Raw genomic sequence first — 20,198 nt, forward strand, 5'->3', positions numbered from 1 at the left:
CTATTATTTATCATTATCTAGGAGGTTCTAACCATGTAATAAGACAAGAAAAGCAAATGAAGCTTTAAAATACTGAACAAGAAAAGGTGAAGTTATTTTTTGTGCATGTTATGTACTTTTATGGTTAGAAATCCAAAATGACTCAATTAAAAATATTAAAACCTACAAGAGAATTGGAAGAGTGACTGAGCATATGATAAATATTTAAAAAAAACCCCAATAACTTCTCTTTATATTAGTAATAGTGAGTTACATATAGAATATACAAAATAGGGATCCCTGGGTGGCACAGCGGTCTGGCGCCTGCCTTTGGCCCAGGGTGCGATCCTGGAGACCCAGGATCGAATCCCACGTCAGGCTCCCGGTGCATGGAGCCTGCTTCTCCCTCTGCCTGTGTCTCTGCCTCTCTCTCTCTCTCTCTGTGTGACTATCATAAAATAAAAAAAAAAAAAAAAAAAGAATATACAAAATAAATTCTTTAAAAATAGTGTCATGAACAAATTGAACTATAGATGTCTAGAACCTGGGCAGCCCAGGTGGCTCAGTGGTTTAGTGCCATCTTCAGCCTAGGGCGTGATCCTGGAGATCCAGGATCAAGTCCCACATCGGGCTCCCTGCATGGAGCCTGCTTCTCCCTCTGCCTGTGTCTCTGCCTCTCTCTCTCTGTGTCTCTTGTGAATAAATAAATAAATAAATCTTAAAAAATAAAGAAGTCTAGAACCCACCTAGAGAAAGCAGTAAAAAAAAAAAAAAAAAAGGAAAGAAAGCAGTACAATTTCATTGAAGTAAAATAAAACATGTCTTAATAAATGGAGAGATATATCAAAATCTTAGATTAGAAAAAAATCATGAAAATAAAATATTTCCCAAGTAATATAAAAATGTTACTGGATCCAGTTGAAGTCCCACTAAGGACTGAGTAATGGAATGAATATTAGAAAATAAAAAGTCAAAAATTGTCAAAATAATCTTAAACAAGAATAATAAAGGCCAATATGCTATGCAATGTATTTTTAAAAGTATTATGAAATGACAGCAATAAAAATAGCATAGTATGTCATATAGATAATAGATAATACTTTTGTAGCCCTAGAAATTGGTTTATTGTTTTTTATGAGCAAGGTGCTTATAAATGAGCCACACTATCCACAGTAGGATGTGAAGCCCCTAAGCAATATAAGATCCTGCTGAACTCAGGAGTTCCACTTTTCCCCTTCCATTTAGTCAGGCAACACACTTAAAGTAGGCACCAGACTGTGCTTTAAGAGACAACTGTGCAGGAGACCCTAGAGTTTGAAAGTCTAATGAGAGAAATAGGCAATTACAGTACCAAAGGGCAACACATCTGCCTGTGGGGATCTTGCTTCTCCTCATTTCTATCAATTCACCTGAGCCCCTAGTCTGACAGGTTATATGTTTGTGGTCCCTTAGCCAGTGCCACTGGCATTTTCTCAAAGAGCCAGGCTAGCAAAAATCCCCAGAAAAGTTAATATCCTTGTAGCAGGCCATCAAAATGTAAATTATAACTCACTAGAACAGTTCTTCAAACTTGCAATCTTAGGGACGCCTGGGTGGCTCAGCAGTTGAGCATCTGCCTTTGGCTCAGGGCATGATCCTGGAGACCCGGGATCAAGTCCCACATCAGGCTTTCTGCATGGAGCCTGCTTCTCCCTCTGCCTATGTCTCTGCCTCTCTCTGAGTGTCTCTCATGAATAAATAAACAAAATCTTAAAAAACAAAAAACAAACTTTCAATCTTAAATGTCATAGCAATCAGCATACCGAAATCAATCTTATTGATGTACGCTAGCAATGAACAATCTGAAAATGAAATTAAGAAAATTCTATTTATAATAGCACTAAAAAATATACTTAGGAATAAGTTAAACAACAACAACAAAAAAACATAAGACTTGTACACTGGAAACTACAAAGCATCATTGAAATAAATTAAAGAAGGCCTAGATAAGTGGAAAGACATCCCATGTTCATGGATGGAAAGACTTAATATAACTAAGGTTGCAATATTCCCCAAATTGATCCACAGATTCAATTTTATTATATGTGCTCCCGAAGCAAGCACTGATCCACAGATTCAACACAATCCATATCAAAATCGCAGCTGGCTTATTTGCAGAAATAAAATTCATGTGGAAATAAAAGGGGCCCGGGGTAGCCAAAGCAGTCTTTAACGAGAACAACAAAGTTGGAAGATTCAGACTTTTCTATTTCAAAATGTATAAAGCTAGAGTAATCAAGACTGTGTGATACAGGCATGAAGACAGACGTGTGGATCAAGAGAAGAGAATTGAGAGTCCAGAAATAAACTTATACATCTATAGTCCATTGGAACGGTGTGATCAAACAAAATACAGGATACCCAGTTAAATTTGAACATCAGATAAACAACATTTTTTAGTAGGTCCTGTGTAACGTTCAGAACATACTTATACCAAAAAATTATTTGTAGTTTATCTGACATTCAAAGTTAATAAGGCATCCTGTATTTTTATGTGCTAAATTTGGCAACCCCTAAACTGGGAGGCAGGACAGACAGGCTTCGCCCACACTGTCATCTGCCAAAATCTCTGGGAAGAGGGTGGTGGGAGTCCTAAGCGTTTAGTCACTTAAGTTTTTGCCAAAGAGATTCTAGTTTCTTTACAATAACATCCTTTACAAGGAAAAATAGTGCAAAGTGGCAAATTGCATTTTCCCTCTCATTAAAAAAAATATATATCTTGGCTTTGAGTAGAACCAGGATGAAAATAGAGAACGAAACAGAGTATAACTGGATTTGCCATAATCACTGAAACAATTAAGGAAACGTTTTCCATTTCCCCATAAACAGAGTTCCTCTCTATCAGAGTCTCCCCCACCCTCCCTCTTCTCTCTTCTCTCCTCTCTTCCCAATGCATTGTGACTGGTCTGGAAATATATCCTGGGATCCTCGGTTGGCATTTGCTTTTAGTACATTCCGAGGTCAATTTGGACAAAGTTTACAGTCTTTCCTTGATTACATTGCGCCTAAAGTGTTAACCCTGTTAGCAGTCACCGCACAGATTTCCTCAATGAGACTCTTGTGTGCTTGACAATGTAACTATTTATTTGCAAAGTCACTACCATTGACATTTGTGCTGCTCAATGCTAAGTGTTACCAGCGCTTTCTTTATGTCACTGTTTCTCTTCAGTAACCAAGAAAAGCAAAACAAAGTACAAATAACTGCTTATTCAGAAAGAAATCTTGGATTGTTCCTTAAACCTGCTCCAGGCAGCACATACAGACTTTGGAGTGATCTGGAAAATATGAAAAGCACTTGGCTGGGAGACAAAACCCAAACTGATCTGCAGTGATGGCAAAAGCAGAAATAGGAGCTCAATAATAAAAATAAATCTCTGGACGACTGATTGTGGCTTCAGGAGGAAGGAGACGGTCTCAGAAGTTAGACAGTTATCTGTGCAGCTATTGCTTGGGAGAAGGTGGGGGAGGCGGGAATCTTGGGGCTTTGCTTCAGGGCCTGTCCATCAATTGTTGGCTGATTGATTGAAAAAGGCAAATGGGGCCGCAGTCTCGCTGCCAAGGGTTTTATTGGGCCTCAGCCCTCCCCGGGTGCCTGGAGCGGGGACTCGCTGTGGTCCTCACCTGCTGCTTTGTTCCAGCAAAGCTGGCGTCTTGCAGCCGCCGCCACTCAGGCCTCTAAGCCGTTGTCCCGGCTGTCCTGAGGGTGTAAACCCTGCCACCCCCATCTGCCCCGCCACCTGCCTCCCTGCCTTTAAATATCCTCCTGCAACCCCACCACTTCTGGGAAGCTCTCGGGATCGGTCGCCACCCACTTGTCTCCAACTGCCGGCACCATCCCCTGGCGGAGCCACTCTGCAAATGACCACATCTCACTGCTGCTGATGGTTTGCGTGGCACCATAGAGGGGGAGAAACGCATGCGCTCGGAGGTGGGGGGGGGGGAACAGGCTTCATCAGCCCTGTCATCAGCACTGTGACCTCACAGTCGTGGTGATTGGCGGCACAATCACCCCGAAACCCCTACAACCAGAGAGCCCTGGCAGGGTGCAGAGCAAGGGCTGGGCTTTCACTGGCTCCCTTTTATTTTATCCCCGTGTTAAAGCTACAGGAGAAGTGCAAGAATTCTTGTTTTTTGGGCCAGAAATTGAAGGGGAGATAAGAAGCTGGGGTCAAGGTCAAATAGCTCCTTCAAGGTGGTGCTGGAATTGGGAGCCAGAGGGTCTGAGCTCTGACTGCCAAAGCCAAGTTCTTACTGTCAAATCCAGATGCCAGGTGAGGGACCTTTCTTATTTCTCAACAGCCCCGTATAGTGTGTGTTATCTCCACCTCACACTCATCACGAAGCGACTAAGTCAACAAGTTTTAGTGGTTTATGCATGATCGTGCCTTTAGGAAGGAGGCAATGTTTCCACATAGGAGGCTTACACCTGCAGAGGAAAACAACAAAATGCATGTTGTGCTCTAACAAGTTTGCAAAGTGCTGGGTCACATCTAACTAAACACGTTTTTTTTTTTTTTCCCCCTACCAATTGTGTTATTGTTTACCCATAGGACTTCCTAGAGTCTTTAATGCCACAAAAGGTGCGCTGTGAGTCTCCAGAAAAAAAAGGATTTAATAGCCTTCCAAATGTATTGGACCATGAAGCTGTTTGTGAAACACTCTACTACACTATTTAAGACATGACACCTGCGTGACCAAGCTACAGCTAGAGATACATGTGTTGTTGCTGTTACTTGTTTAGGAGGTAGTGACAAGGTTGCCCCAGGTGCTTCCCAGGCTGGTCGAGCTGTTGAGCCCGCCAGGGCCGACTAGCTGCATTGGTCCTCGGAGCCTGGCCCCCAGATGCTGTTCGCTTCATCAGTTCATTGAACTGGTGTTTGCTTTTGCTGCTGTTTTGCGCTCTGTGGCTTTCTGGATTCTTCCTGTTGGATTCTAATGAGGGCCCAAGTATTTCATAAGGGAGTCTCCTGTTAAAATCCAATAGAACAGGGGCACCTGAGTGGCTCAGTCGGTTAAGCGTCTGCCTTTGGCTCGGGTCATGATCTCAGGGTCCTGGGATGGAGCCCTGCCACCATCGGGCTCTCTGCTCAGTGGGGAGCCCGCCTCTCCCTCTCCCTCTGTGCTCGCCCTCTATCTCTCAAATAAATAAAATCTTTAAAATCCAATAGAATAGAACTCAGGGCAAAGTGAAGAGTCCGAACCAGCCTTAGTATAGGTTGGCATTCAGCACTCTGCAATAGTAGCTACCGTGTGTTCAGTAGTTACCATGTTCCAGGTTTAACATGGGTTGTTTCATTTACCTCTTCCGACAACCTGTGGGGTAGATGCTGCTGTCGGAACTTCCAAGATGGCCCTCATGTGGTTCCCTCCCACATCGAATCAGGGGCTGCCTTGGGTGACCAACAGAATATGGCAGGGGTGATGGCACGTGACTTCCGAAGGTAGGCATGAAGTCCCGGAGACTTGGACCTTGGTCTCTTGGATTGCTTGCTCTGGGTAGCCAGCTGCCATTCTGTGAAGACACTCAAGCAACTCTGTGGAGAGGCTGACGGGGAAAGCAAATAACTTGCCAGCTGTGCGGGTGAGCCGTCTTGGGAGTGGATGCTCCAGCCCCCGGTCAGACTTTCGGAAGACTGCACATGCCAGGCGACACCTGACTGCAATGTCATGAGCGACCCTGGGCTGCACCCAAATTCTTGGCCTGTAGGGATGACTGTTGTGGTTTTAAGCAACCAAGTTTTGGAGCAAATTGTTACAAGCAAGACATAACTAAAGCACACACTCTTACTGTCCCTCGTTTGAGGAAACAGAGCAGAGAGAAGTGAAGTGAGTTCCTCACAGGGCTTACGCGCTGAGGGTCACAGCCAGGGTTTATGGGGCTGTGGTAGGAAGCTGCAAAGGACTCTTCACAGCCCCCAACGCTGCCCCAGAAGTCGGTTAGGGGATCCAGAGGTCTATTTCGAGGCCCGTTTATTCAGTTCAGTGCTGTGATAATACAGAAACTCCTGCAGTCTCTCCATGCTTTACCTCTCCTGACCTTCAGGTCCTCGGAGGGTAATACCATCTACCTGGTTGTGGGTGAAATAATTTCATATAGTAAAAGTGCAGGCAGATTCCGGGCACGGGATATTCTAGGCGCCCTTCCTTTCCAACTCCTTCTTTAGCATCGGGCCTCGCTTTGGTGGTGAGGAAGACAGAAGGTTAGCCCAGCCAACAATCTGTCATTCCCACCCTAGAGGGAATTAGCTCATCAGAATCCAGTCCTAACTGGCAGGAGACTGAGAAGACAGACTTTTTTTTTGCTTGGAGAGCAAAGGACAGGAAGACATAATTTTTGAGTACGGGTTACTTCGGGAGCAGGCTGGCTTGGATGGGCGCCCCGCAGAGCTTCTGGAATAAAGGGCATCATGAGGGCCCTGCGAGGGCAGGAATGGGGCCCAGCCACCCAAAGTGGGAAGGATCCTTTCTTCACCAATACACCCAGGGCCGCCTGGCCATACCCAGAGTACACCAACAGAGGTGACCTTTGTGCCAGGCATCACCTTGAGTATTTGCGACTTCAGTTTTGGCCAGGAGAGACCAAGAACAGAATGCAGTAATTCTTTTTCCAAGCTTTTCTGTTTTGTTTGTTTGTTTTCCAAACTCACTGAGAGTCAGAAGTCCTTGGTTCCAGGTGTAGGTATCTTCAGAGATCCACGAAAACCAAAGTTAAGTGTCTTGGTTTAGGTCCCCTAGCCAAACAGAGGCAGAGTTTGGTCTAAAACCCCAAACCTATGCTGTAATCGCCCCGTTTGATCAAATCAATTTGATTTGGGCTGAAAGGCCCACATGTCCCTTCTTCCAAAAAGCTTTTCCTCATTAACATCGCCGAAGGTTACTTATTTTTGAAAATTGTCAGCACCAGTATGTCATCTGACACACACTATTCAACACTTTATTAAGCAAGGGTGTTTGAACTTGTAGCATGTGCCAGGTACTCTACTACCTGCCAGGGCTTCAGCCATGAGCAAAATGCAAAATTTCCCTGTTTTTATGAAGGTTACGTTTACAGGTGAGTGAATGTTGTAAGCGAAACGACAAAATTATAAAAGAAGCTAAAAGGTGATGGAGAAAAGCCAAACGGGGCAGTGGGGGAGGGACAGGGTCTGCGAGGTGGTTGATGCAATTTGCAGATAGAATGGTTTGGAACCTTCTCACTGCAAAGGTGACATTTGGGCAAGACTTGAAAGACTTGAGGGAGAAAGCCATGTGGTCATCTGGGGGAAGAAATACTGCTCTTCCATATATTAGTAGGGAATTATTCTCAGGTTCTTTCATGCTTGTAATTTTATTATTCTTCTGTCCCTTAATAAATCCTCACGAGTGTGTATTTCATCTTCTCCTTCCTTTGGGTCTAATATAAGTGCCTTCTGCAGAATGTCATTTGTGCCACAGGCTTTTAATAAATACTTGTTGAATGTTTTGGTCAAAGTCATTTTCTCACTATTGCCCTTTTTAGGCAAGAAATTAAGGGAAACCTACAGGAGTCTGGTACTCCGTCCAATAGCCTAAATTACTTAGGACGTACAAACCAACATTCAGCCGTACTATCCAACATTCCGGGTTAGTATTCTTTGCCTTCCATAAACAGTACATCTAAAAATATTTACAAAAGTCTTGGCTTCTCCCAAATTCAAAACAGGAAACCCCTATAGTCTCTCAGCCGCCTTTATTCACCTCCAAACCTGAAATGGAATCCACCATCACTATTTGTAATTATATTCTTTTTGTACAATCAGCTCTGACACTTTTTGAAAATGGTTTCCTGCCTAAGCTAGAGACATCCTGTTATTCTTAATAATATTCTGTGCCACCTAAATATTAAGGTGTCTGGAATTCACAAGGACAGAAATCATTCATGGCTAGTAACTTGTTCCTCCTTGACTTTTGCAAAAAGGGACACTTCACAGAAACACTTTCTAATCTCCTTTTGCCCGAGAGTCTCAGTTTTCATACCAATGAGACCTTGACCTTGCTTGATTGAGTGCTTTTTCCATAAGAGTATATGCTCTGAGCTTGCCCGCTTTGATTTTTGTTTTGAAGAGACAGATTGGAAATGAAACAGAATTACAACAGTGATGATCCTAATGACCCCAACAATAATTCACAGCAAGTCCAACACAAAAGAGAGTCGGCGGCTGAGTAATGGGCAAGGCAACATCTTCATGAAACCAAGGGAATTGGAGGCTTGGGGCCTATCATTCTCTAAAGGACAACTGAGTTTAATCCCAAATAGGGAAGGAAAACTTGTTGGAAGAGACAGATCAGATGACAGGTAAGAAGACAGTCAACTGTGTCACAGAGGAGCTTGCTACCTTGACACCTGTGGTCACATAAATGCCATTAAGGATGAATATTAGGAGAACATGAATGTCACCACTCATAATTTTTTTTTTTCCTTCCGGTATTTCAATTTACAGCTCCGCACATTCTCTCATAGTCAGCCCTCCAGTGGATTCACTAATGCCTTTTTTACCATCTGGGGAAATACAAGTCCAACCATGCACCAGCTATTCTGAATCTTAATCATTTCAGGATGCCAGTTAGACAAAAAAAGGGACTGACTTAATTCTTTTTTACAGTGCATACAATACTGCTGGAGCATCTGGAGAAGGAAAAGCAGCTGCTCACTGTGTAAGTGAGACCTTGGGCAAATGATTTACCATTCTGAACTTCGCTTCCTTTCACTGTAATGCGGGGGTGATAACACCAAACTTAGATGGTGCTGAGCAACATTAAGAAAAAAAAAAAAGGAAAGAAAGAAAAGAAAAAATAGCCAGCTTACACCAGGCTCTGGGTACTCTTTTAAAACCCTTATGTGTATGCATTTATTTCATTCTCACAACAATCCTATGGCCTCGGTGTTATGATTTACAGATGAGGGAACCAAGTCAAAGAGACCAAGCTATTTGCTTGCAGCCACATAATGGTGGAACTGGCCACAAAAACCACGTACTCAACTGCCACACTAAAATATTTCTCTAATGACGGATGTCAAGTAGCCAGGGCTCAATTAATGGGCTATCGTTATAGGGAGGTGATACAGTATTTCTTACTTAAAGAGATGCAGTCACAATCGCTTCCCTGAGACTCCCGAACACATTCAGATGGGAAGAAAATGGGAACTGATAAAACAGACACTTTTTAAAGAAAGATTTTATTTATTTGTTTGAGAGAGAGAGAGCGCGCACAAGCAGGCAGAGTGGCAGAGGGAGAGGGAGAAGCAGGCTCCCCACTGAGCAGGGAGCCCAATGTGGGGGGTAAGGGGGGGCGTGGGGGATGGCTCGATTCTCAGACCCTGGAATCATGACCTGAGCTGAAGGCAGATGCTTAACCAACTGCACCATTCGGGTGCCCCACATAAAACAGACACTTTAGAAATAATTGGATCGGGGCGCCTGGGTGACAGAGTTGGTTAAGTGTCAGACTCTTGGTCTCAGTTCAGGTCATGACCTTGGGGTCCTGAGATCAAGCTCTGAGTTGGGCTCCCTGCTCAGCATGGAGTCTGCTTAAGACTCTCTCCCTCTGCCCCTCCACCCCTTCCTCCTCCCTCACTCTCTCTCCCAAATAAATAAATATAGCTTTAAAACAAATAATTGGATCAAGTACATTTCCTTTTGGGCCGCATGTCCTAAATTTACAACTGGGCTGAACTGATTGGCCATAAAAAAAAAAAAAGTGATTTGTTGAATCAAAATAGATTCCAGAAATGCTTGGCCAGGTCACTTGTTTCATCCCATTTAAAATAATCGCCTTGGTTCCTTGAGGCTCCAGCCTTTCTCCTGTGGTTTTGTGGTTCTTTGGGGGTATAAGATGGAGTTAAAATATTGATCTCTTTCCTTCAATCAATAGATTTTGTAAACAGGTCACATCGTGGAAATGGCTGTTTCTTCCACTATGCATTTTAATGTTCAGAATCCATCACTTTTGCTGATGTTTATAAAGCCCTCTTCTATGTTTCCTTGTTGGATATTGTCGGAGGGCCCAGAGGAGGCCTTTATCTCTGCCATAATCTCGGAGCCAGGGGATGAAAATGACGGAAGAGTGGAACACTTCACTCAAGGTGTCGAAATTTATCGGTGGAGATATTTTATCAGACCTCATTATGAGACGCTAGAATGCAAGAGCTATGCTTGTCATTTTTATTTCACTCCGGGTACGTTTTGTGGGCCATTTTGATGCTAAGACAAAAGTGTGGGAAGCTAATGACTCTCTGAAGAAAAAAGAAAAAACAGAAGAGAAAGGAACTGAACTTATTTGCCAGGAAACAAAAAGAAACCATTGATTGTATTAGAAATAAAGAGGATTTAATGAAACGAGAGAACTTACCTAAAAGACCAGCTGTGTGTGGGCAGTGGAGCCTAATGGTTAGAACAAGATCTCATTTGAGTGTCTCAGATTCAAACCCTGGCTCTGCCATTCGCTTGCCGTGTTAGTGTTAAATGTTATTGTTGTTAGTATTATTGGCATATTTGTACAAGTCACAATAAAAACACCAGTTTGCTTGAATTATGGTACCTAGCAGTGTAGAAATGAGAAAGGCAAAAAAATCAGTTGTTTGCATCCATTCCACTCTATTGCAGGGTGAATAGCCCTGCAATGAATACGATATCTCATGGTGACTTTTTTTTTTTAAAGATTTTTATTAATTTATTCCTGAGAGACAGAGAGAGAGAGAGGCAGAGACACAGGCAGAGGGAGAAGCAGGCTCCATGCAGGGAGCCCGATGTGGACTTGATCCCAGGACCCCAGGATCACGCCCTGGGCCGAAGGCAGGTGCCAAACTGCTGAACCACCCAGGATCCCTCATGATGACTTTTTAATTTAATTTAATTTTATTTATTTTTTCATGATGACTTTTAAAAACCGACTTTAGAGGCAGTGGTAGAGCTCAGTCACCAAGCATATGGTCTCTTTCATCAGACTCCTTGAGTTCTTTTTTTTTTTTTTTATTTTCCTAAGATTTTATTTATTCATTCATGAGAGAGAGAGAAGGAGAGAGAGAGGCAGAGACACAGGCAGAGGGAGAAGCAGGCTCCCTGTAGGGAGCCCAACGTGGGACTCAATCCCGGGACCCTAGGATCACGCCCTGAGCCAAAGTCAGGCGCTCAACCGCTGAGCCCCCCAGGTGCCTCCAGACTACCTGGGTCCTAATCCTGACTCAGTACTTTGCATTTGTTATCTCCTTTTATCCAATTGTGTTTTCCTGCTGTCATCTATGGTGGTTATCCTACTATTATTATCCTCTAAACATGCCCAGATGGTGTGGGCAGTATTATTGATCTGCATTTTCCAGGCCAGGGAAATGGAAGCTCAGAGGGCTGGGAGGTCTCTTGCTCAGGGACACACAACTAGTAAGTGGCAGAGATGGGATTTGAACCCCGGCCTCAATGCACCCACGTCGGGGTCCTTGCTGTGGCTTTGTTGGGCCTCGCAGTGAGGGGAACATCCCGATGCAGTGGAGTAAGATGAAAATGGTAAGGGGCAAGTGCTTCTGGCTAGGAGGCGGCGCTCGAGGGGGGATGCAGTAGGTCCCCCTTGTCCGTGGTTTTGCTTTCTGCAGTTTCATCTCCCCGCAGATGATTGATCCTCCTTTCGGTGGATCGTCCCAAGGTCAACAGCAGCCGAGAGCTGCTAGGTCACAGTGTGGCCGTCCTTCACCTCATCTCATCTCAGCACGTAGGCATTGTGTCCCTTCATCACCAGGAGTGTGAATCCAGTGCAATAAGATATTTTGAGAGAGAGGCGACATCCACGTAACTTTTATTACAGTATATTGTCATAATTGTTGTATTTTGTAATCAGTTATTGCTGTTAACCTCTTACTGTGCCTCATTAATCAATTAAACTTTATCAGAGGTGTGCATGAAGAGAAAAACCCGTGGTGTACGCAAGGGTCAGTATCTGCAGCTCCAGGCATCCACTGAGGGACGTCTCGGAGGGACCCGGGGGGCCCATTGCAGCCAAGTCAAGGGCAGCACGGCCAGCGGGTGCTCTTGAGCGCCCAAGAGAGAGGAGGAGGCACAAACAGTGGAGGACAGCCGTGTAAATCCGTCACCCACTTCTAAGTGTGCCAGGGTCCCCCTCCATATGTTAGAGCACACCGACCCACTCAAAGCAGACGCCTCCCCCTTGACTCAGCTACACCGCAGCCAACTTCAACTGAGGAGGCCATTTGGCCCACCACAAACGCCCATAGAACTTTCCACCACAGTCAGTCAGATCCCCCCAAAAGGAAAGAGAAGAGGGGCACAGAGTTTATTAAATTTCTTCTCGGCTCCCTGCCTGATCCTCCATCCCCGCTGCTTCACTTGTTTTAATTTCTCCCAAGGAAGCCCATGGGTATATGCTGGTTTGCTTGGCCACGGTCATGGGTACTTTTTAGAAAAACAAAGCCAGGAAGAGCTCTAAGGCTCCTGTGACTTGCACCATCGGCCCAATGGTTGTTTTATTAAGTGTGGATTCCGCCTGTGGAGTTGAGTTAATGGAGGTGGGAAAAAAAGTCAGGGCCAAAACAAGGAGCCATTCAGACGTAGTATTCGAAATAGCAAGGTAAGCAGGGTAACAGAGAGTTTCTGTACCAGGCCCAGCAGGGCCAAGTCTATATGAATGAACGGGGAGTGGCCAGACCCCACCCGGTCAAGCCATGCTTGGAGACCCAGCAAGAGGGAACAGACTTGTTACTCTGGGCCTCTGCTCTTAGCCCGCTCCGGGTTATTTCCTAGGGGAAGGTCCCTGGGGCTCTGTCCAAGTCCGTTTTAAGATTTGAGTTTTACCTAGAGTTTTGTTGATTAGTAACATGTTGTGTTCTTGGGTGTTCTTTTTCTTCTCTCTCTTTTCCAAAGAGGGGGACTGTAGAGTCTTGGCAATAAGAGCCAACTCCACTCAATACAGACTTGGATGAGGAAGCTGGTGAACGTGGGACAAAACACCACTGGGAAGGGGAACTGAAAGTGGCAGGGATCACGGCTATCAGAACCGAACGTCACCATTAAGGACAAATGTTTGTGGCCCCCGGGATCCAGCATCTCACTAGAATTCTTACGCTGGAGGGATTCTTGTACGTCTCTACGTGGGTGTGCGTGTGAGCATGCGTATGTGTGCAATTGTGCGTTTGGGGGTATGTTTTAAAAGGAATAACCCAAACAGAAAGAGACAGTCTGCAAAGCAGCAAGTGGAGAAAATGGCAAAAGGGGGAGCAACGGATAAAGTAGCCAAACCAAGAGTCTGCCGCTGAAATTACAACCAGATTGCCTCGGAAAAGCGAATAAGCTTGAACAAATAAATCCCTGTGGCAGATTCGCTTTCACGAGCGTACCTGTGAGACAATGTCCAGATCCCTCCTTCCAGATGAAAGGGAACCGTCCAGCTGGGGTGGCGGGGTGGGGTGGGGTGGGGGGGATGCTAAGGCGATGTGTCCAGTAAGTGCAGGAGCACGGGAGCCCTGACTTTCCTGGAAGAGGCCCTGGCCCTAATGGCCTGCGCATCTTGCCAGAACTGTCTCACGGCCGAGAACTGCCGGTGAGGCCTGGAAACAAGTAGCAGTTCAGGAACCCCAGAAACTGGAGATGTGAAGGAGCATTCTCTCGGGACACTGAGGAATGAGAATGTGAAAGCCAGCCAGAGCCGGGCTAGGCCAGCAGGGAGACGTGCAGCAAATGTGCTGACATCTGACATGTATCAGCAGCACCCAGATGCTCCACCACCAAAGCGAAGGCTGCTCTGCATTTATGGATTTCCACATCATAAGCGGCAGATTCTGGGAGAGTGTTCTCGGAATGAGGTGGACATATGGACCCTGGGCCTGGTGCCTCCCATATCCTGAAACAGCAGCCACTCCAAATGCAAAAAAAAAAAAAAAAAAAAAAAAAAAAGGAATAAATGAATGCAAGACTGTATTCCAATAGGATGGTACTGATTCAATGTCATTTAGAGCCTGATACAGGGTCTCGTGGCAGGTCCTTTCCACGGACTAGATGAATATTAATAATGACCATAATAATTGCTGGTATTTAGGATTGTGCACTGTGGGCCCTGCTCAGTATTTGCATTTTCTTATTGACTCCTCACAACCACCCTTTGAGGCAGACATGATTACCATCCATTCCCATTTTACGTAAATATTGGGGAACCAGCCAAGTTGTCGTAGCCAGGATGGGCCGGAGCTGGGATCTGAACAGCAGGTCCACATTCAGCCCACCTCCCTGCTTGGAGGACTGACCTTGGTTAGTTAAGGAATTACCCAGGTCTTTGTGATGACAAAGGACACGGGGAAGGATTCTAATTTAATTTCATGGCTGCCAATCATGCAGGATGGAACCATCAGATGACTCAAAGGAAAGCTTTTTTATTCTTCTGCTCTTGCTGCGTAATCATTCTCCACAGGGCTTTCTTGAGACAGAGACACAGGTGAGTATTTGGGGGTTAAGCAAAAAGAGCCACTTCCAAAGCTCTTTGATATGGTCAAGTGAGGGAGGGGGGTTCATCCCCCCTCTCCCAGCCCTCATGTCTCTGCAGTTCTGAGCAAGAATAAGTGAAATTTGGAATGACACATGAAGGCCCTGATGGATCCTGGGGTGCCTTCCCCGTCACTAAGGACTCATCATTGAATAAATTTAAATTATGTTTGGCCTACTTTTCTCCTTAAACCAGTTTTCTTGCATGCATTTTAATTCTGAGAAAATTGGATGACTCTATATGGTATCCATGGCAACCTTCACTTAAACAGAATATGAAATGAACCAGGCCACTCTGTGCTTGACATTCTAGATAAATGGAGCTAACCGCAGACAGAATCATGTTGGCACTCTTCAACAGAATCTCAGGAATTCTATGTCTATAGAGTCGTAGAGAGGGTCAGATTAAGCCCTGTGTAACCCACTTGCATAGACGGCCAGCACATCAGGTCATTCTGAGCCTCAGTTTCCCCATTTCAGAATTGCAGAAATTGGATGATCACCTCCTCTAACTGTTCTCCATCCCTGATTTTTTTAATCTATCCAGGTTTTTTATTAATTTTCCTTCCCATTTAGTGACATGGCAGTTGAAGTACCTTACTTCTATTTTTACTAGTGTTTGTCTTCGATTTTTTTTTAAAGATTTTATTTATTTATTCATGAGAGGCACAGAGAGAGAGAGAGGGAGAGAGAGAGAGAGAGAGAGAGAGGCAGAGACACAGGCAGAGGGAGAAGCAGGCTTCATGCACTGGGAGCCCGACATGGGATTCGATCCCTGGACCCCAGGAGGATCACGCCCTGAGCCAGAAGGCAGACACTTAACCGCTGAGCCACCCAGGCGTCCCTGTTTTTTTTTTTTTTTTTTTTTTAAGTAGATTGTATTTTTTACAGCCATTTTAGGTTTATAGAAAAGTTGAGCAGAAACTACGGAGTTCCCCTATATTCCCTCTCCAACCTCCTAGTTTCTCCTATTATTAACATTTTTGCATTGATGTGGTACATTTGTTATAACTGATGAACCCACACCGATACATTATTAACTAAAGTGCATAGTTCATATCAGACTTCACTAGTGGTGTTGTATGTTTGTGGGTTTTGACAAATGTATAATGACATGTATTCACTATTGCTGTCTCACACAAAATATCTTCACTGTCACAAAAATCCCCTGTGCTCCATCTATTCATCTCTCTCCCCCTACCCACCCCCTCCCAGTCACTGGCAACCACTGATCTTTTTACCGTCTCTAGAGTTTTGCTTTTTCCATAATGTCATGTAGCTGGAATCAGACAGTTTGTAGCCTTCAGACTGGCTTCTTTCACTTTGCTATATGCAGTTAGGTTTTCTCTGTGCCTTTTCATTGCCTTTCATTTTTTAAACAGGATTTATTTATTTGAGAGAGAGCACAAGTAGGAGAGGCGGAGGGAGAGAGAATCCTAAGCAGACTCCATGCTGAGCAAGGAGCCTGTCGTGGGGCTGATCCCATGACCCTAGATCAAGATCAAGAGTCTGATGCTTAACCAACTGCACCACCCAGATGCCCCAAATCTATGAGGTGGGTTTTGTTACTCCCATTTAGAAAACTGACACACGGAGGATTCAAGTAACTCCCCAAAGTTCAGAGAGTTAGTAACTTGTAGAACATGGTTACCAACTTGGACAATCATCCTCAAGTACTGGAATAAAGTGGGGGATAAAAGATAGTTTCTGAGTCCTGAGTCTCTCTTGACCCTGTTCTATCCTCTGATGCTACTCTTTTATTCCTAGGAAAAATTCTGCTCCTCTTTTTTCTCTTCTGTTGGCTTTGCTTCCTAGGGACCAACCCAACTTTTCAGCTGGGAGCACAAAACCTATTACCACCAGCCCAACTATCCTGTAGTACATGATCCTCTTGTGCTCTCACTCCCCTCCTCCCTGAATCTTGGCTCTCCTCTGGCTCTAACTTGTCATGTCAGGGTTCTCTTTCTCTGATCTTTCTGGAATGCCTTTCCTCTTCTTCATTACCTGCAAAGCTCCTGCTACTTATACTTTTTTTTTTTAAAAAGATCTTATTTATTTATTCACGAGAGACACAAAAAGAGAGGCAGAGACACAGGCAGACGGAGAAGCAGGCCCCCTGCAGGGAGCCTGATGTGGGACTCGATCCCAGGACCCCAGAATCACAACCTGAGCTGAAGGCAGATGCTCAACTGCTGAGCCACCCAGGTGCCCATCCTGCTACTTATACTTTAGGACCACCTTCAGAGATAACCTCCTTCATGAGATCTTCCCCAGACCCCTAGGCCAAATTGAGACAGCCTTCTCTGAGCATCTGGATACTCTACTCATTTCCCTATTACAGTCCTTGACAAAGTGAGATGTACATTGCTATCTGTTGACTTGCCTGTGATCTCCTTAGTGTGGGAGAGCATGTCTTATTCATCTCTGTATGCTCAACCTTTCATGGAGACCATCACATGGGTTATTCCTCAATGTGAAACCCGTATAAAACCCAGCAAGTCCTATGGTTCTCATTTCTGGAGTGCTCCTCAAATAAGTACATCCACACAACATGGATGGACCTAGAAGGTATTATGCTAAATGATATAAGTCAGACAGAGAAAGACAAACACCGTATGATTTCACTTACATGTGGGTTCTAAAAATCAAAACAAATGAACAAACAAACAGAAACAGACTCATGCATACAGAGAACAAACAGGTGGCTGCCAGAACGGGAAGGGGTGGGAGGGATGGGAAATACAGGTGAAGGAAGTTAAAAGTTACAAACTGAGTTTGTGAAATAAATAAGTTACAGGGATGAAAAGTACAGCATGGGGAATCTAGTCAATAATATTATAATAACGTTGTATAAATACAGATGGTGACTACATTTATTGTGGTGAGCACTGTGTAACGTATGGAACCGTCGAATCATATGTTGTCCATCTGAAACGGATATAACGTAGATGTCAACTAGACTTAAAAACAAGAATAAAAAGAAGCACATCTACCATCAAGTATTATCATCGTTAACCTGGTCTCTGAGGAAATATCCAAAATGTATGTTTTATGCCCTGTAAAGCCTTTAGAAACTCCCCATCTCTGCCACCTGCAGTAGCCTCCACAGGCACGGCAGCTTTCCACTGAATTCATTCAATTCATTCATTTACTCCTTAATTCAGTCACTTATTTGCTCATCTACGCAATGAGGAAACATTTCCTAAGAAATGTTAGCACTGGGCAGCCCGGGTGGCTCAGCGGTTCAGCTGAGCCTTCGGCCCAGGGTATGATCCTGGAGACCCAGGATCGAGTCCCACATCGGGCTCCCTGCGTGGAGCCCGCTTCTCCCTCTGCCTGTGTCTCTGCCTCTCTCTCAATCTCTTTGTCTCGGAATAAATAAATAAAATATTAAAAAAAAAAAAAAAGAAATGTTAGCATTGGTTCAGGTGTCAGTACTCCCAGGAGTCAGTACTGGTTCCTCCAAAACGCCCTCTCTTCCCTCCTCTCACTTTTCAAATCTGAGAGTCCTTTCCAGACAGCTAGCCCAAGGGCTTTGCCATTCTTCTCCTCCTGTAATTCCTCTGACCTTTGTTCTGAAGATCGGCTTAACCTTTCTGGCCTCTTTAGTTTCCTCGGTTGGTCCATTAACAGGATTCCCCTTGATAAACCATAGTCTACAAACTGACTCAGAAAACTAGAATCCACACTCCTTAAAATTTACCTAAGGGGAAGGGGGAGGATAACGAGAATTAATACATTAACGATATCTGTCCTTGTTACAGCTTAATGTGTACGTACACGAGCAAAAAATAAGGATCTGGGCAATCATATTCCGAGTTCCAAATGAATGATGCAATCAGTAGATGCTATAGGATTAAGGGCCAAAATATGTGTTCGGGCCCCAGATGAATTCCCTTGTAGTGATCTAACCCCTGCAGTAGGGTGACATCAGCACGGGACTCCGGGCCAGAGTTCTCTCCTCGCTCTGCCCCTGGGCACTGGGCGGGCCACCAAGAATGAGGGCCTTAACTCTCGGAGCCTCTAGTTCCTCATCTCTGAGATGGGGATGTTTATACCAGGAATACCCCTCTCTGAAGCACTCGGAGACTCCAGTGACATCATGGAGGCTTGTTCCTTCGAAGCTCAGGGAATGGCTGTTCAATCTGAATCCCCCAGTTCTACATTCTTTCCGTGTGAGACCCAGAGGGAGGCAGGAAATCCTGGGACCAGAGTCCAAGGTCTGTCTGACAACAAAATAGTCTAAGTCCAACCCCCTATAAACTCTGTTAGGGCAGAGATTTCGTCCTTTTTGTTCAGTGATGTATCCCGAGTGCCTACCACGGTTCCCAGCCCATTGGAAGGGCTTGCTAAGCATTTGTTGAATTAAAAAAAAAAAAGAAAAAAAAAAAAAAAGAAGTTCATCTTGCAGTGTAAGAGGTATTTTAGTGCCTTTGGAACCTAGGTCTGTAACACGTTACTGAGAGTGACTATTGATACAGCCTTTTGAGAGTCAATCGATCCAAATTTAAAACGCACACATACATCTCTGCAGGTGCGAGATAAACACCCACCCTCCGACTCTTCAGTTAGGTCTTAGGGTAACTCATCCGCCTACTGCGTGGGCCCGCATGGGGCGCAGGTGGCTCCCGCTTACGGAGCCTGGCCGCGGTGTGAAGTAGTGGTTGAGAGCACACCTTGGGAAGCAGGGGGCCTGGATTTAAATCCGGCCCCTGCCAAATAGCAGTGTGGCCTTCACCACGTTCCTTAACCTTTCTGCTTCCCTGTCTGCGAACTCCAGATGGAGAACGCGTGCCTCGCAGGGCTGGGAAGTGTGTCATAGGGGTTCACGTGTGTAAGCGTGTGGCCTCCGTGTACACGCCCGCTCTACAGACTTAGGTGCGTGCTCACTTTCTTTTCATGGGGATTTTGGAGACTCGCCACAAGCCGCAGAGCTGGGGCCTGAAGGCCCGCCAAGGGCTGGCCCACCGCACTCCCCAGTGACCACAGGCAGTACCAGCATGTTGTCCCCGACTTACGAAGTGCTTGGGTCCTGATCCCCATTTGCCAAGTACTCTATCCCAATGCCTGACACGGCCGCCCTGCTCACGGCCAAGGAAACACGAACAGTCACCTTCTCTGGCTCATCTTGCTTCCCCTGACGAGGGTGCCCAGGACCTGGAGGCAGGACCACAAGGAATCCAGAGGATCCTCTTCTTAAACACCAGCCCTCCCTCCCCCTGACTCCCAAACCTGAATTTCCACCTTAGATAATCCTAACTTTACTTTCCCCTTGACTCATTTTTCTTTTAAATTCATTCCACGGTATCATTTCCACCTTTGAAAGATGCTCGACATCCTTTTTTGGGACAAACGGGGTTGTAGATACACATATCACCTTTTAGGCAGGGGAGTGGGGTTTGGAGAGCCCAGGAGGGGCTGAGGCTGGGTGTTGGCCTCGGCTCTGGGCCTCAAGCTCTCTGAGGGCTGGCTCTGGGGAGAAGGGCTGGGGAGGAGAGGTCGTGAATGTCCCCTGAGTGCTGGGACCTGTTTCTCGTTAGAGCCCTGGCTGCACACAGCTCCATGCCCTTCTGCCCCCCATCATGCCCTTCCCAGCTCTGAGCACCCTGACCTGGCTTTTTTTTTTTAACCTGGCTTTAAAAAAAAAAAAAAATTATTTATTTATTTATGAGAGACACACACGAG

At 45.2% G+C, this 20,198-nt stretch overlaps 1 protein-coding gene and 1 long non-coding RNA gene across 4 annotated transcripts in view; one reads left to right on the plus strand and one right to left on the minus strand.

The window, feature by feature from the left end:
- RBPJ (recombination signal binding protein for immunoglobulin kappa J region) overlaps positions 1-20,198 on the minus strand; it is a 225,368-nt gene that overhangs the window by 162,508 nt on the left and 42,662 nt on the right. The window lies entirely within an intron of this gene.
- Positions 4,051-10,545, plus strand: LOC112653909 (uncharacterized). 2 transcript variants are annotated; one of them, XR_003132617.3, is made up of 4 exons: positions 4,051-4,289; positions 8,101-8,332; positions 8,640-8,691; positions 9,910-10,545. It is a non-coding gene; the product is annotated as an uncharacterized LOC112653909 (long non-coding RNA). The 2 variants fall into 2 exon arrangements; XR_007409979.1 differs by lacking the exon at positions 9,910-10,545 and having other exon boundaries at positions 8,640-9,859.

The sequence above is a fragment of the Canis lupus genome, chromosome 3 (genome assembly GCF_003254725.2).
Source record: "Canis lupus dingo isolate Sandy chromosome 3, ASM325472v2, whole genome shotgun sequence".
NCBI lineage: Eukaryota > Metazoa > Chordata > Mammalia > Carnivora > Canidae > Canis > Canis lupus.